The sequence below is a fragment of the Equus quagga genome, unplaced genomic scaffold (genome assembly GCF_021613505.1).
Source record: "Equus quagga isolate Etosha38 unplaced genomic scaffold, UCLA_HA_Equagga_1.0 146_RagTag, whole genome shotgun sequence".
NCBI lineage: Eukaryota > Metazoa > Chordata > Mammalia > Perissodactyla > Equidae > Equus > Equus quagga.
In genome coordinates this window covers 7,604,460-7,623,068 of record NW_025796728.1, presented here as the reverse complement: position 1 = coordinate 7,623,068, position 18,609 = coordinate 7,604,460, and positions in this window count along the sequence as shown.

Sequence of the window (18,609 nt, the reverse complement as noted above, 5' to 3'; positions counted from 1 at the left end):
CTCAATAGTGATAGGTCAGCATTTGGTATCATTTTTTCTGCATAATCATGGAACCTAAGGCTATGTTAGGAATGTGAAGTCATGCTATTTTCAGGGACATCTGAAGGATATTGAGTAACTCATTTTTTTCTTTCAAAAATATGTTAGTATTTATAATGTATTGGCACGACCACAGGAACCTAGATCATCAAATCCTGGTTAGAGTATCTGAAGGAATGGACGGACACTGACCTGAATGAGAAAGTCCAAAATCAAACCCATTCTTTTATCAACTCATCCTGTAAACAAGTGCCTACTGATTTGCGGGCATTATTTTTAAAAGTAAGGGCATAGAAATAAACAACATGATCCCTGGACTATTGTAGAGATCACAGCTAAGGGGAGAGATTGACATGCAACATTTCTAATATCATGTAGTAGAAATTTTGATAAAAATAAGCATACCACTATAGTAAAGTGCCCAGTGTTCATGCACACATCTGCCCACACACAAGATACCTTAAATTCCACCACCCAGAAAACAACACTACTGTCATTAATTTGGTAGGTTTGGTAGGTATCGTTATAGACTAATATTTTTTTCCCCTGGAAATACAGATACACTATATATTTCAACAAATATATATAATTATTAAATATATAAATATAAATTTATAAACAAAAAACATAGTTATTAGAAAATATACCATGAAGTCTATTAAAACATACTGTGCTGTAAGTTATGAAACTTTATCTTCTAGAAACCCTTATCTATGATAGTTTATATGTGTATATATACCAAAACTAATCATCAGGGATCCTAAATTTGAAGTACACTGCATTGTCCAAAGAATCTGGAAAAAGAATACATAATTTGCCTCACAACCTTCTGTATTTCCTGAGCCTTCATAAAAGAAAATTAAAATATTCACGTGCATTTGTATTCACTGAATATACATAAGGGCAAATACTTCTGTTTCCTTGCTGTTCTGAGGCTCAAATGAAAAACTAAATTCATGAAGAATCAAATTTGCTTGGAGCAAACAGCTTAGTATTTTAAATTTTAAACTGATAAGGACCTGGCAGAATTGGAAAAGTTTCACGTATTGCACTTGCATTTTGGAATTTCAAGGGCTTGCTATTATTTTGATTATGATATGCATCTCATGTAAATTAGAAAGTAACTTTGAATGAACGAGTGCAATAGCAAGACTAAATGTATTTTCCCCCAAAGAAATTTTTATATGGAGGAAAATATTTCTTCTGCCTGCCACCAGATCACTGAAACATGACTGCCAAGGGAAAATCGCTATTTTCCTCTTCGTTTAAAGTGTGACTCCAGGCAGAGGTGGGGCTCAAAAAATGTGAGCATGGGGGACAGTGTGGTTTACAACACAGTCCCCGTATACAACCCCTTCTCCCCATGTAATATGGTGCTGGCCAATGGGATGTAAACACAAGCTGGCTGAGTGAGGCATCCCAGAATGCCATGGCTTCCCTGATCAGAAGGGACAGGCACAGATGGAATGGCCCTTTGGCCTTGTTCTTTACTACTTTGCTCCAGTCCCATTCTTCTTGCCTTGCCTCTAAACATGAGGCCTGCAGATTCAGGAGCTGTCTAGAGACCAGGAGGTGACAATGATGAGAAGAAGGTCTATGTGGCCAGGGCATTGGAGCAAAGAGACCAAAGCTCCTGAATCCTCAAGGACCTCATTGAGTAGTGGCTGAACGCCAGCTACTGCCTTGCCCTGAACTTCTTATTCTGTGAAAAAAAGAAACTCTTTGTTTAAGCTACTGTTAATCATCTTTTGTTTACTGGCAGCTAAACTTATTTATTCCTGATAGACTGGGAAATACAAGCTTCTTTTCCTATATGAATATAAAACTTTTATTGAGGTCTTTAAATTATGGGAAACTTCCAGTTCATAGCTTATTGTTCTTTGACTCTTTAGGAAAATTCAAAATTTGGCATTCCTGTTTAATCCTATCAGGGCAACACCATAGCCCAACTTTAACAGCTTGTAGTTAGTTGCTTAAAAAACTTTTACTAGGAGACACTAGTCTCTTTGAATTTCTTGCTGTGTCTCTGTCTTCCTTTTTCTTTCCTCCTTTCCCCTTTCCCTCTATCTTCTTAATCTCAGTTGCTTTCTTCTCTATTTCTACCCATCACCCTTTCTTTGTGTTCCTAACGTAGAGGAATACTGTACTTATTATATTCACTGAATATCTTTTGTCTATTTCTTATTATAATTAAAAATGGATGAGTAAAATGTTTTAATTTATGAATTTGTAATCTTGCCTTGTTCCAAAGAGGATTTGTATTGCCACACTTCTAATTTTCTTTCAAAAAACCCAGCTACACCCTAATATCTTAGGTTACCTCTGTGAACTTTGATTTTTTTTTTCTTTTTTGAGTTAATGATCCTTGAAAGAAAAATAAATTGTCATCCCTTGTCTGGGAATGATTAAGATCATTATAATTTATTTTCATGAAGCAGGACCAAAAACTGAGAAACAGATAAAAGTGTGAGTATTTTCTGAAATGAAGAGGAAACTTATCTCAGACCTTGTGATTCCAAGGACTCAATGTCATCTTTAACTTGTTTGTCATTAGTTTATTCATTCAACAGATGTTTATTCAGGGTCTGCCATGTGCAAAGAACGATCTGTTCCTTTATTGCCCGCAAAGAAGGAATAGGTAGGTAACTAAGATATAATTAATTCTTATCATCCTTATCAGAATCACCAATCCTAGGGGCAAAATGTGTTCATCTCATGCCCGCTGAGGTGTCGCATCACCAGAACCAAAGAAAGAATGAAGAGAGAGAGCCAAAAGGCTGGGAGGCATAGTTTTCTTCCCAGGTCTTATGGACATTGAAGTCAGTTTGCTCAGAGACTCACTGAAAATCTCAAATCCTACTGATTAGTTAAGGTCATCTCAGTCAGAATCCTTGTTGCCTTTGAAGGCAAACTCATAGGAAATCTTCACGGACTGTGAGACAGCCTCTGAGTTGTTTAGGATCACGGAAAACTCTGTTTGGAAGAAGTATGTGGCGGCAGACAAGAAGCTAGTCAGAGGGCAGAGTTTCTGAGGTCTTGATAAAAAAAGTGATGATGAGCAAGCTTATCTGGGGCAAACGTTTCCTCTTGTGGGAAGCCTTTGCTCCACTCACCCACTTGGCATAGTCTCCATACTCAAGGCTTCTAAAATAGTATTAAAGAAAGACAACATATTGGATGTTTGGGTTCCTAAGATCATTCTTTTATTTTATATTCCATTGATCAGGTAGCTCTAGAGTCTAATACAGTCTAATATTAAGTTCTGTGTTTCAAAATTTAAAAGATATGTAGAGATCCCAGAAAGAGTTCAAAGGAACTCCTCAAAGAGAATTGTAGGGTTTGTGAATAAAGATTTAAGGAGAAAGGCTCTAAAATGGAAACATCATGCTACTATTGACCATGAAAAAGAGATGAAAATTCACTTCATAAAATTGAAAGAATGATTGCTCTTTATGGGTACTGAGCACAGAATAATAGCAAACGTACTTTAATAACTGAGAAGCTTAATATTAGAGGAATGGATTACCAAGAAAAGGCCTATTATTTCTTGGCAATTTTATGTCTTTTTGTATGAAGCCAAAATAATTGACCAGATTGATTCAAGTTGTTAAAAAAAAAACAAAGCTAATTCAGAGAAAATTGATATTCTGCACATACTCTGGTGAAATTTATCAAGGAAAAGGGAGAGAAAGGGACATATTTACAGATACAGGATAAAATTACAAATGAAGTGAAAATGAACAATCTTATATCAAAAACTTACTTGTAATGGACAGCACAAAAATAATTTAGCAAAACCAAATCAAGTAGAAATAAAAACAAAATATTAATAGACCTATAACCTCTAAAGAAATTGGATCAGCATTTAAAAATCTCTCTCTCCTTCCATTTAAAAAAGTCAAAATGAAAGCCAAACCAAATCAAACACACAAACAAAACAGATTTAGTTCAATTAAAAGGCAAATTATAGCACAGCATCAAGAAACAAATAATTCTAAAGCTGTATAAATCCTTCCAGAGAACAGAATAAGTAACATTTTCCAAATAATTTAATGAGGCTAATATTATCATGAAGCCAAAACCAAATAAGGATTTTTTTAATAGTGGATGATGAAAAGTCATTGTTTCTTGTGAATATAGATGCAAAATTCCTAAATGAAATATTAGCAAACCAAATCTCACAATGTGCTGAAAAAATACCTCATGGATAAACTGGGCTTTTCCAAAGAGTTCCAGAAAGGTTCAACATTTAAAAATACATTGCAAAGCATGATACATCTGTTCATTTAGATTATTAGTATAAAAATTATTACCTTCCTGCTGATTTGAGAGCCCTATAAGGACAAGATTTTGTCTACTTTGTCCATTGTTTTATCTCCAGTTCCAAGCATATGGGCTCTTGGTAGATACTCAATGAATATTTTTTCCTATTAAATTGAATTGCATATTGTTGGATATTGTAAAAATTTAGTTTTAAAGGTATTTATAGAAACCAACATGTGTCAGGTGTTCCAAGTCAATTCAGAAGTGAAAAAGAATATTTTTAAATCTCTTTAAAGGTAGAGGTAATGTCCTAAGGAATCCTTTCCAGTTCTTTTGGAGTCAGGATGGCCAAAAATACGTATCCAGTCCTCCACTCTTGGCTCATACTGGACTGACCCTTCCTCACCAAGTCGCAGATTCTTCCTGAGAATCCTTCTTGAGACAGTCCTAGAGTTACTCATTATCAGACAACTGGAATTGGCACATGCAACAAACCTAACTGGTATTTCTATATAGTCTCAGGGAAAAAAATAATATTTTTTATTTCAACAAAATGTTTAATTATATGTTGACTGCTGCTACTTGTAAAAACCACCTCAGGAAAGCCTACATTTTAATTTAGATTCAATCTCTCCATTTCTCTTTCCCACTGTGATAAATATAGGCCTTAACAGCAATGGTTCAGGACAAATTATTTATCATTTCAGATTCAGCCAAAATCACTTCTGTTTTTTAAACTATAAGAAACTGAATGGTTTGGAGAAGAATTTGCATTCTAATTGCAGCTTGATTTTGGCAAAACTAAGTGTAGATTGTATGTATTCATCTGTCTAGCTGCTGTATCTCAAGTTGCTGTCCTTAAACCTCTTAAATAAGTTCCAGCCAGAAAAAGAAACACGTTTCTCAATTACTTTTGCAAAGTCGTATGTTAAGTGGCCAAAAGGTTCAAGACAGTTCCAATAAATCACATAATAGAAGCAGTCTTAAATTGTAGAGAATTATCTTGCATAATTAATTTGAGGTTCAGAGGCAAGATAATCAGTATCATTTTCTCTAACAATCAGGCATCTTTAAATGAGTATTGCTGCTCTATCCTTAGGGAACCTTTTTCCAATTTGAGCAATCCTTAAGTAGAAAGTATCAGTTTCAATCGGTCTTGCACCAGAGGGTACCATCTGGCCATAGAAAGATCATCAAAGAGATCTAAAGATGCTTTTTCTGTGACGGCTTAGATACTGACCTTCCATGATGAATTTGATTTTTGGCATACATTGGAATCATGGTTTCCCTACAAACAAGACTGAAAAGTATTTTCCAATTTTAGTTTGTCTTATTATTTACAAATATAATGGTTTTCTTTTTGGATTAAAAAAGTGAACTGCCAAAGATTTATGTTTTTTTTTTTGTTTCTGTGTATGGAGGGACAAAGTATATTTCTTAGCATTTGTCAAGTAGTTGGCTTTAAAATTTTTCTCTCAAAGTTAAATGAAAAGTAATTATAAAACTTACTAAAGACAATGGCAGCTCTTAGAAACATAGCCTTACAAAAATTAAAACGTTTATGAAACTTCCTGGAAATAATTAGAAACACTGGGCTGAAATGGATGTGCATAAAGTCATGGCAGAACAAAAATATTACCAATCACTCAAAATATTGGCACTGTCTTTTAGACTTAATTTTTATGGATAGATTTTTAAAAATTAAGTGATTGTGTAAATATTGATAAAAATAGTAAAAAATTATTTCATCAAATTAGTTCATCAAATTATGAAAGTAGAGAAGTTAAATTGTAGTTTTGTGAAGAGTTAAAATTTCAAGTAGGAATATCATAGAGAAATGGCAAAATGCAACTAAAAATATCAGTGCTTTGGGGACGAGCTAATTCTCTGCCTTGAGGAAGAGATATTTCAAGATTAGGCTGGAAACTTTTGTTGCCAGAAAGCAAGTACACTTTGAAATGTTCTGATGTGGTGTTGACAGGCTTCAGAAGCCAACTTAAAAAGAGCTCCCACTGGCCAAGCTGTGCCAATTTGACCAGAAAAAAAAGATAAAAATCACAGTTGATTAAAACAGCAGAGGCTAGAAGAAGCTATTATTCGTAACTATGTTTAAAAGAAAACGAGACTTTATTTTCTCATCATATAGATGGTTCTATATTCAGGTTAATTTTTTTAGAGGAAAACAATATTTTTCAAGTTGAATTATGTATATATATATGTGTATATTTATATAACTTTTGGATGGGTAGGATGATATCCTACACAAAAGATAATATGGTCACCACCACTGTTACCATTATTTTATGGAATGTACTTTGTGCCCCTTTCTCATGTACTTCTTGGATCTTCCTTCAGGGGCCATTTGTCCTCTTCTAGAAGTACATTTTAACTGCTTTTATTTAGGACCTATTAATAGAAGAATTAATTTGTTTTTATCTAATAATTTACTTGTTTTGCTTTCATTCTCAAATGGTAATTCAGTTGGCTGTGTAATTCTGGATTGACTTTTGAATATTTTTTGAATATATTTTCTCAGGATTTTCTGGCTTCCGTTTTAACTGCTGAATCGTTTTCAGTCAAATTATTATACTTTAAAGACACTCTTATCTGTGGGTGCTTTTAAGTTCTATCTATTTTTGTTATTTTTATGAGAACAGTGACTTCATGTTTTTTGTTTACTCATATCTTTGGAGCCCAGAATAATGTCTGATAGTAGTTGCTCAATTAATACTTCTTGAGTGAATGACTCAAAGGTCTTCTGCAGTTTTAATCTGACCTTTGTCACAGAGTTTTTATATAAGTAAAATGAGACAAAGGGCCTAAAGAACTTAATATAAGTTCTAGCAAATAATAAGTACTCAATAAATGATAGCTTCCGTTTTTATGGGAGAAAGGAATTGTTAATCTCTGTAATAGGAGCAGAAGGAGCTATCTGTGGACATATGTATCACCAGCTTCCATTCTAGAGAGTAGGAAAACAAACCAAGAAAACACGCCTGCCCCCATACCGTCTCATCTTATTTCCAAGTTTAAACACTGATTTCGTTTCTTATTTTTCTCCCCTTTGGCAGCCACAAAAAGAGTTCAAAGTAGTAAAATTTGTAACAAAAAGTTTTACAAAACAAAAAGAGTTGCCTCTCCAGTTCTATTTAATGGTGCTACAAATATTAAACCAGGATTGCTTGCTTAAGAGAGTAGAATATGGTTTTTACAAACGAAAGATTAAGTTTATTCTGTAGAAAGATCATTTTGATGAAAGTTTGCTCATGCAGTAAAAGCATTTAGGCCAACTTTTGAAATAAATTGTAAGTGGAAGGGTTAAACATAGTTACTCTTAGGGTAAAGGTGGTATTCCTGGGCCATGCCATGCTACATATTCCTTCCTGCAATGTCTTCATGTATACCAGGTCTTCTAAACTTCTCTCTGAATACCTTCAAAGAAGTGAATAGAAATTTCTTCAATGATGTTCTAGATCCATCAAATAATTCCGTCTGAGATTACTGAAGAGATTCTATGCCAATATTTTCATTTTTCTAATTTTTTTAGGATATGATTATCCAGAACTTCTAATTGGCCAGAAGTCATTATATTAGACCAATATTTATTGATTAATATTTATATGATTCCAAAGTCACACATTCAATAAAAATAGTCATCAAATTAATTATTGGACCAAACTGTCTTTATTTACTTTGCTAGCACTTAAATTTATAAAGCCTACTTTCCAATAGCATCTTATATATGATGAAATTCAGTGTTCTACGGTTTCCGCTTGGGCATATACAACAGGATTGGGTTGGCAGTGTTACCAGAAGGACCCTATAATGTTTTATAAGATGGTCCTCCAGCTTGAAACTTCAGTGTGAGTGAGGTATTGATTTGAGCTCAATGCGTGCTTAACATAGTCCCTCAAAGTGCTCAAAAAATACCTGCTGAGTGAAAGACTCTTTCAGCCCTGGAGTAGGGAGAATGATCTTTAACAAATGTGGGTGCTTTTTTGCTTGTGGCAGGGAATTTTGAAAATATCATTTAGTCCTAAATATGCATTCCAATATGATGCATCTGTGTTGCAGTTTGTCTCTCTCATGAAAAGCTGACTATTAGGAGAGTGGAAGAAGTTCCCCTTCTCAAGCAGCTCAGTGAATATATATATTTTTTGGAAATAGAGAAGAAATTGAACTGTGGCTGAAACTTTTTCCTTTTTTTCTTTCTGAAAACTTCCTATTGTTTGATGTCCATGATGATCACTTAGACTACTCCAGGGGCTGCTGGAATAATATGCTTACTTAGCAGAGCCTGGATATTTCTTAAATTTGAAACAGACAGAGTTCAGAAAGATAAATTTTATCTCTGTAGCCTTTGTTTCCAGTTTTTATTTGGTGAGACTTATCTAGAATGCATTGCATCTAAGCAGTGTGGTGGTTGCTTTCTATACCAAATGAAAGAAGAATGTTTAAGTTTGCTAGATGCTGTTTCATTAAATTATTATGATACTTCTATTTATACAAAGGTAGGTGGAAATAATCTATCTCATAGGTTCCTATCAGTTCTGCAATTCAGTTTCCCAAATGACTCAATAATTTTGCCTTAAATCTATGGCACTTAATAGAATCTCTAAATTATCACTTGAGAAATAATTTTCACATTTATTTTTCGAAGGCAGAACTTATCATATGAACTAATAGGTGGATCATAGATTAATGCATCTGTGGGTTGGAGAAGAGAAATACTATACGTTTTAATACTCAAGGTGACCTTCTAACAGACAGTATTATTTATTGGTTTTGTGCACGGGCTTTGGATTTTGGGCTGCCCTGCATTGAGATCCTGGCTTGGCATATCAGTTAGCTTTCTTTGATGGCAAAGAAACAAATATGATCCAACTTAAGCAAAAAGGAAATTAATTGGCAAACTGTCAAGATATAACATATTTTAAGATTGGAGAACCACATCTTGAAATAGGCAGAAGCCAATAGTTTTGGGTGGGGCAAGGAAGTAAGAACTCAGGGAAATTTCTCAGGACAAGAATAGTCAGATCAGGATGCTGCTTCGGAATCAATGAGATCTCACCATTTTTTAAAGTCTTGCACCACTTCCGCAAGGGTCAAAGTCCCAGAAAAGAGTGGTGGAATTTTGTCCCCCTTCCAGTGCCAGTCTAGTGGAAAGAAGGATCTAGTCCTTCAACTTTTATGATGGAAATCAACTATTTTGCTACCTATTAAGACTATTCTTAATGAATGAGAGATGATTCCCCAAAAGAAATTGGAGTGCTGTGGGAAAGGGACAATGGATGCTGGGGGCCGAGAATACCAAATGTGCATTATCCTTGGCTACTTACTAGTGATGTGACGTTGTCAAGTTACTTAACCTCTCCAAGCCTCAGGTTTCTCATCTGTGAAATGATGATAATAACAATTCCTACTTTATTGAATTACTTTGATTATTAAATGAGGTAATATACAGATAATTCTAGGTACATAGTAATCACTTAATAAATATTTGCTATCAGTATTATTATTTTGTAGTTTCTATGGTTCTTTTACAAACATTTGCTTCTTTAAATCTTCACAATATCTCCTTAGGTAACTGTAATAGTTTTTTTTTTTTTTTTTTTTTTGGTAAGGAAGATTGGCTCTGAGCTAACATCTGTTGCCAATCTGCCTCTATTTTGTATGTGGGATGCTGCCACAGTGTGGCTTGATGAGTGGTGTGTAGGTCTGCAGCTGGGATCACAACCTGTGAACCCTGGGCCGTCGAAGCGGAATGCGTGGACTTAACCACTACACCACCAGGCCAGCCCTGTAATCGATTTTATTATCCTTTTTTTTATAAATGAGAAACCTGGACTAAGGAGGCATTGCCCAAAGCCTAAAGCCTGGAGTTCTTCCAAATCCCATGTGTTTCCTTCTGTAGAGTGCAATCTGTCACCGTAATATCATCAATTTGGGAAAAAAGACAAGGGAGCAACACTGAGACAGAATCTTCTTTCTGAGAAATAGTCAGATCTCGATGAAATTCAGAGAAAACTCCTTTAGCAAGAAGATTGTTCACCTCTTGGCTGCAGGTTAGTCCAGCTATTGTGTATATTTCCTCGAAGCAGATGTTCTGAGAGTGACTTCCTCATACACACTCACAGGAAGATATCCCAATGCGGTTCCATCCTGTGATCTTGCAGGTTCATTGCAAAGATATCCAGGTTTGTAAAGCTGCCTTTTGAAAGTACAGCTTTGACATTGTTAACCTGTTAACAAAGCATGAGAGTACAGAAAAGCAACCTGTCATACACCATGGAATTTTACAAAGCAGTTCACTGCTGTGTGTGGGGGCAGATCTGCATTTGTCTTCCCTTTCAGCTTGACGCCTGCACACCTACGCGTAAGAGTGGGCTGGGCTGTTTGATAACAAGCATAGTTTTTTGACTCTAAAGTTGTACTATCTCTGCAAGATGACATCTCTGCTGGGGTGAGTACTTACCCAGTCTAGGAAGCTGTTTTCAGAAACCAAAAGGAAGTAAGCATTTTCCATGTTTCTATCTCTGGGGTCCATCTTCCTTTACTGCTGTCTCTGGGACAAGAAAGCAGAAGTATGCTGGTAGTAAACAAAGTCCTAATTCTTCCACTATGCTAAGAAAATGAGCAGGAAAGGGGCCAGAAATCTGGGAGAATATGTTTAATTCCTTTTGGGACCCACTGAATGATTTGTTGCAGGTCCTCCTGATTTCTTTTACGTTACTTTCTTAAAGCACTTGAAGTAAGGTTTTGAAACGCATCCATGATGCACATTTTCTGCTAAGACCTCAAGGCTGCTTGGTGTTCAGCACTCACTGCAGTCTTCAGCCTTTGCTGCCTTTATTTGTCTTCTTCCAGTTTAGGTCTGTACCTCCTATGAGACTGTGAACTTCATGAGAATTAGAGACTATATCTCATGAATCTTTTGCATCCTTTATTGCTTCTCAAAGTGCAATCTGTGGACCAGCAGCATCAACATCACCTGGGAGCTTATTAGAAATGTAGAATATCCAGCCTCACTCCTAACTTACTGAGTCAGAACCTTCATTTTAATAAGATCCCAGGTGCTTCATATGCACATTAAAGATTGAGCAACATTGCTCTTCAGCACTTTTCATACAATACATGTCAAATAATAATACAGATAATAAAGCACTTAGAGAACCCTCTCCACTGCCACTTTTTTTCCTTTCCACCTCCTCAATATTCTCTAGTAACCTCAGAATCCTAGAAGCAATGGAAACTTGATACTTATGAATATGGATGAGGTTGGCAGTTTCAGAATCTGCTTTCCCAACCTGAAAAAAAAAAAAAAGAAAGAAAATTGAAATAAGTGATCATGCAGTGAGGAAGGATAAGGAGAGTCACTGCACATCAAGTTTAGATTCTTTGTGCTCCAACCAAGGACAGTACTTACTGCCTACAGATAATTATCACGGTGAGCTTCAAGGAGCAGTAGGGGTTCTAAGGCACTGCCTCAGTTTCCCTCACCGCTCCATCCAACCTCAGTTAGCTCGCTCACTTTTATTTTTTAATTAAAAAAAATTTTTTTTGAGGAAGATTAGCCTTGAACTAAGATGTGCTGCCGATCCTCCTCTTTTTGCTGAGGAAAACTGGCCCTGAGCTAATGTCTGTGCCCATCTTCCTCCACTTTATATGTGGGATGCCTACCACAGCATGGCTTGCCAACTGGTGACATGTCCACACCTGGGATCCAAACCCATGAAGCTGGGCAGCCAAAGCAGAACATGCACACTTAACCGCTGCGCCACCAAGCTGGCCCCTTGCTCACTTTTATCTTTCTCATTTGTTGATTTTTTTTCTCATAGTTAGGAAAAAAAAGAATCATACCTCAAAATATGTACACAAAAAATAAACACAAAATGATCCCCACCCCGAACCCAAAAAACAAATTTTAAAAACCACTTTGCTAAGCTATACATTGTAATGTTATCAAAGAATGGGTTAGTAATTGTTAGTGTGTTCCATGCACAGTATACTAATTGGTACTTCAAATTTTTTTTTTAAAGATTGGCACCTGAGCTAACAACTGTTGCCAATCTTTTTTTTTTTCTGCTTTATCTCCCCAAGTCTCACCTGGTACATAGTTGTATATCTTAGTTGCAGGTCCTTCTAGTTGTGGCATGTGGGACGCCACCTCAGCATGGCCTGATGAGCGGTGCCATGTCCACGCCCAGCATCTGAACCAGCGAAACCCTGGGCTGCTGCAGCAGAGCGTGCAAACTTAACCACTTGGCCAAGGGACTGGCCCCTGGTACTTCAAATTTTTAATGAAAGGATGATAGGAAGGACTTAGAAGTTGGCCAGTGGTCCTTTTTCTGCTCCTCAAATTTCCTCTGTTGGAAGCTGGTTGTTGTGTTTACCCACAGGATTCACTCAGGGTGTGATTATGATTGTATAAACTCCAAGTTCTGTTCCAAGAAGTTTTTTCAGTTGCGTTTTCTGTTCGATATTTATTGATTGCACGCTCTGTGGCAAGGATTGTGGTAGGAGCTGGGTCTATAAAGATGAGTATAACACAGTCTGTGCTCTCGAGGAACTTTTAGGCTGGTGGACTAGACAGGCACATAAATAGATCAGCTCAAGAGACTAATCTTAAGTGTTACGATCAGGGATAGTCAGGGCATTGTGGGTCTCAGGAGAGGGGCAGATGGGAGAAGAGTCACTTCCCCCGGAAGTGATCTCTGAACTGTGTTTTGAGTGAGCAGTGGGAGGTAGGTGAGGAAATGAATGCTGGAAACACACTCCGGGTTGAAGTTACAGTGAGACTAAAAATGCTGATGTGTGAAACAGCGTGGTCTGTTTTGGGAACTTTGCCAGGATGCAAATTATAATGGAGGAGAGGCAGACGGTGAGGCTGGTGAGATAAGCTAGGAACAAATTTGGAAGTCTCTGGAAAGTATCTGCAAAACTTGCCATGGTTAAACTTATCTATAGACAAGTGACATCATAAATTCTACATTAGAAAAAAAAAACCCATTGGCTCAAAAGAAAATTACATTCATTTTCAACCATATTGTGAAAGTATTTGTTCTTTTTCATTAAGGTGAGTTGATCTTCCTCAATAGGAGAATGGATTATGAAGTTACTCTCTTCACAGTGTAGTAAGGGAAAGAGGCATGAACACAGTGGGAAAGAATTGTAATCCAATAACATAGTATCTAAATCAACACTGCATTAATTGGGGGCATTAAAAAGAGCACTAAACGTTTTGCGTGGACCATTGTGGTTTAGATGTATACGATTTAATGGTATGGAGTGGTGTACTGATCTATGGAAAAGGGAATAAACATGAAGTCTTTGTTTTTGCAGAAACTACCACAGGTGCATTGCAATGTCTAGAAATTTACAGCAGCGGGTATCAGCCAGAGGCATATTATTATTAATTATTTTACATTGTATGAGGAAGGAATAAAGTACTTGTGTAAAGGAATGATTTACACTAAAATTAAACTCCATGAAGGTTAACTATATGTTGTGGGTTTTTTCCCTGTTGAATTCATAACACTTAAGACATAGGAGGCACTCAAGAACTACTTGCTGAATAAATAAATTCACGACCTAATCATTAATCTGAAAGAGGATGGACTGAGTTTACCTCAGCAATGTCTTATTAGCTAGATTCTACTATTGAAAAAATAATGAAAACTATAGGGAATAATGCCCCTAGGAACATGGAGATGAGTGACATCTTCTAAAGGTGGGAAATCCTGTTGGTCAGAGGACTCCTCCTCTATTAGGCAAAGTAAGGGGGTAGCTGGTGGGTGATGGGGATGCATAAAATTTGAATTAAAAATAAAATGTGAAATGTTATTGGGGATTCTAAGATTCTTAGTGATGTCTAAAAAATTATAAAATAAATTAATACATGCTTATTGATAACATCCAAGCAACTACAAAGACATGATAATGAACCTAGTGTGGCCCCACTGTGGTGCATGGGACCCCAGGTGGATTTACTGTGAGGCAAACAAAACTTAGGCTTTGGGGCTCCTTACTCGCTTCGGGAGGGGCCATCCTAAGACAGTCACATTGTTACATGTGTAGTGAAATTTGCAAGTTACATTTACTGTGATTAGTGAGGACCAGTAGGTCTTGCTGCTCTGACTACCCCTTGGTCACACTTCTCTTTTTGTCTCGTGGGATTAGAGGGGCCAAGGACAGTTTTAGAATTCAGTTAAGAGGAAGTTGAGCTGGGAATGTGCCATTTTAACTGTAGTTTGGAAAATACCTAAAGGACTTAAACACACAATTTAGAAGGAGAAATTAAAAAAGGTACCAAGCATATGTCAAGATAGTCACAATAACTGGTAATTAGAGGATCCAAAATAAAATGAGGCATCTCAGTTGTAATTATTTACCCCCAACCAGTTGACAAGTGTTGGTAGGAATGTGGGTCTATAGGGATCCTCATGTCCTGGTGGGAGTATACTCTGAGTGTATTTATTTTGGATGTGTGGGTATTTAATAAAACTGTCTATTTGTTGCCTATGGCCCGAGAGTAATGCTCTGGATTATATATCCTAATGAAATTCTCACATCTGAAAATATTGTCTGCAGCATTGTTTGTGGTACTAGGGAAATGGGGCAAGCTGGCTGTCCATCACTCGGAGAGGGGTAGATAAAATGGAGTCCTCCATCACTAGGAGAGGGGTAGATAAAATGAAGTCGTATGCAGCAGTTAGAAGCAATGGATTAGGTGTTCACAAACAATGTGGATGGATCTTAAAACACAGGGCGAAAAGAAACCAGTAAGAAACAGAATTTTAATGTAAATATGCAACACTTAAGTAAATATTGAATGCAAATATGTGTACATACATGCTCACAAAATAATATACATGCTGCAAGAGTGCATCAAAATAAAAGATAAACTTTAAATACTATAAAAGGATTAGTAAATACTTTGTAACTTGGTTCCTCTCCACTTGCCTGAGGCAGTTCGGACCTTAGCCAGATCCCTTTGTTATCAAATTGATGGAATTTACTAATTGGAAGGCAATACAGATCTTCCAGAGGCTTTATGAGCCATAGCTGCCCTTAATCATGGAAGTTAATCACGCAGTCCTTCTTGCTCCATGACTAGAGTACAAAGACTAAGAGAGCACAAAACTAAGGGGCTTCCTTGTGCTTGTCCATAGTTCTCTGAACCCAAAATGTGTCGTAACGCAAAAAAGGGAGTTAGAAACCTGTGTCTTGATGTGAGGTTCTCTGTGCATCCTTTCTTGTAAACTTTACTACTCATTAGTAAACCTTGGTGCTGAGTAAGACTTGAGTTTTGTGAATCTGATGGGTGATTCAACCCATTGTGTTAGTATAAGCCCATTATAACAGTTGCCTATGGATCAAGGGAAGAGAAATAAAAGTGGGATGAAAGTAAATAAGTCAGTAAATTAGTAAATAATATAAATAAGAGAAAGCCTTACTAGGACAAATGTTGATGATATGCTATGAACTGAGGATGTGACTTAGTCTTCTATCATCAGTGAAGGTCCAAGGAAAAAAGTTCCAACAATATAAAGGTACAGAAGTGAAAGGTCCTTTCATGTCCCTTACAATAGGTAAGAACTGTTTACAGTTTGTGTCCTTGCATACATTTTTATATATATCATATGATATTTTTGTATCCTTTACATATATGTCATACATGCTGTATATATTTTATGTCTATGCATATATATCATCTTTTAAAAGCATCTTCTTGGGAATGATTCTCTTTGTTAAACTATGTGTAAATAGAAGGTTTATAAATAGGAACTATTTGGATTGTTGTACTTAAGCACCTAGACCCCCCTGAATGCTCTGAATCCTCAGGACTTGTGGAAATGACCCACTTTTCCTTACTGGAATATAGAGGCCCTTCTCTTCCTTGAAGACTAGGCTGATGATGCAGGCTCGGTGAGTCGAGGAGTCGAAAGAAAGATTTCTTGGACTCTCAAGGTCTGGCAGTAGTGCTCTTTTATTCAGAGAATAGCATGGAGTAGCATGGGGACAGGACCCATGGGCAGTAAAGAGCTGCAGGCAGGGGCTGGCTCTGTGGCCAAGTGGTTGAGTTCGCGTGCTCTGCTGCAGCTGCCCAGGGTTCAGATCCTGGGCGCAGACATGGCACCGCTCGTCAGGCCATGTTGAGGCAGTGTCCCACATCCCACAACTGGAAGGGCCTGCAACTAAGATATACAACTAAGTATGGGGGGTTTGGGAAGATAAAGCAGCAAAAAAATAAAAAAAAGAGCTGCAGGCATGAGGACAGGACCCATGGGCAGTAAGAGCTGCAACGTGTTGAGGGTTAGAGCTAAATTTATAAGGCATAGGTATGTGAGTTATTTCATGAAAATCATGGAAAAAAAAATCATTAAAATGGTATCAGTGTAGGTGGGGTCTGGTTATTGGGTGGACCTATAGCTTTGGATAGAAATCAGATTGGATTAAGTCAGGACGTCCTATGCTTCCCAGAGGATGATAAAGATCCGTATGTAGGGCCGGACTCCTTGGGCTTCTCCCTGAGGCAGGGGCAGCCTTGATCCTCATCATGGAGACTTCAAATGAGGTAAGTACCTTAAAAACAATGCTCACTTTCCTCAAGATCTGTCCATATCTCACCTCCTGGTCACCAGAGTCTTATCTAAGATAAAACCTCAGTAAATCTGACTGTGAAAATGCAGAACCTAAGAGAGGGGAGAGATTGTACACAAAGAAGCAGCAGGACAGCCTGACACATGCCAGCAGGAAGTGGGGGAGTTTGTGTAGGAGTAGGTCCTGGACCGTTTGTATGAGTGAGGAGAATTTCCTAGAACTCCCCCGCTACTCTGTATTATTTTGTTTCAGATCTGAAAGCCTAGAGTTACTGTTTACTTGCTCCTTCTTAAACCAAGCACCAGGAAGGGGAGTGAATTTACCATTATTGACCTAGTCTGAAAAGTAATCACCCCTGTGTAAGAAGAGTTCTAATTACTCTCTGAAACATATGAAAGCGATGAGCAGGAATGGGGAGAGATGGATATTTGACCACACTGAATTTTCTTTAACTTTAAAAAAAGTGCTATTTAAAAATCACTGAAGGTGTATTGTATGGAGTCATTTCTTGGCAGTGGCAGGGCAGTTAAGAAAAGTTATTAAGCACCTATTGTATGCTGGGGGCTCTTATTATGTTAGTTTATTTAATCGTCATAACAAACTCTATGGAATACGTTAACATATAAGCAACTAAGTGTGGCAGATTAGGTAAAGATGGTCACAACTGTATTTCCTATCCCACATATATATATATTTTTACAATCTTATTTTGATACTTTTCACATTAAAAGATGGGCTCTTCTTCTCCTTCCCTTTAAACTGGGTGGACTTTTGTGACTGTTTTGACCAATAGAATATAAGGAAGCAAAACAAGGAATGTGACTTCTGAGGTAGGTCATAAAAGACAATGCAACCTCCATCTTATTTACTAGAATGCTTGCTCTTAGAACCTTCAGCCACCATGTGAACAGTTTGACTGCTCTGAGACCACCATGCTGTGAGGAAGCCCAGCTATCCTATGCAGAGACCACATGGACAAGCTCTGAGACTACATGAAGGGAATGAGATGTCTAGCCAGTCCCAAGATGTTCCATTCTCTTGCTGTTCCAGCTTCAGCCATCATCTGACTGTAATCACTCAAGAGAGCTTGAACCAGAACTGCCCAGCCAAGCCTTTCTTGAATTTCTGACCCAAAGAAATCATAGATGTTAGAAGATGATTATCGTTTAAGCCACTAAATTTTAGGGTGAGTTGGTTTGGAGTAACAGATAACAAGAACAGATGTTGCTATTTGGAAATGGAGTGCTGTCATAAGAAAGCCGTAAAACACGGACTGGATGGTGGGTAGACTTGAGGAGATGTTATTAAAATATTGAGGGGTCACAAGGGTCATGTTAGCAGTTGCTAAAAGGGCTTCACGTAGTCTATTCAAGTAGTCCCTTCTCTCCTAACACCACCAGGGTAACTGTCCCCACCACCGAGAGAGGTCCCTCCTCTCCCATGCCCACTGAGGTGACCATCTCAACCACAGAGACAGGTCCCTCATCTCCTCGGATTATTCATAGTGTCCCTACTAATGAGACATCTCTCACCTCCCTCAGGACCACTGAGAAAGTCACTGTCCCCACCACTGAGACAGGTCCTTCCCCTCCCATGAAAACTCGTAGTGTCTCCACCACTCAGACACCTTTCACCTCCCTCATCACTACTGAGAAGGTCACTGTCCCCACCACCGAGACAGGTCCCTCCTCTCCCAGACCCTCT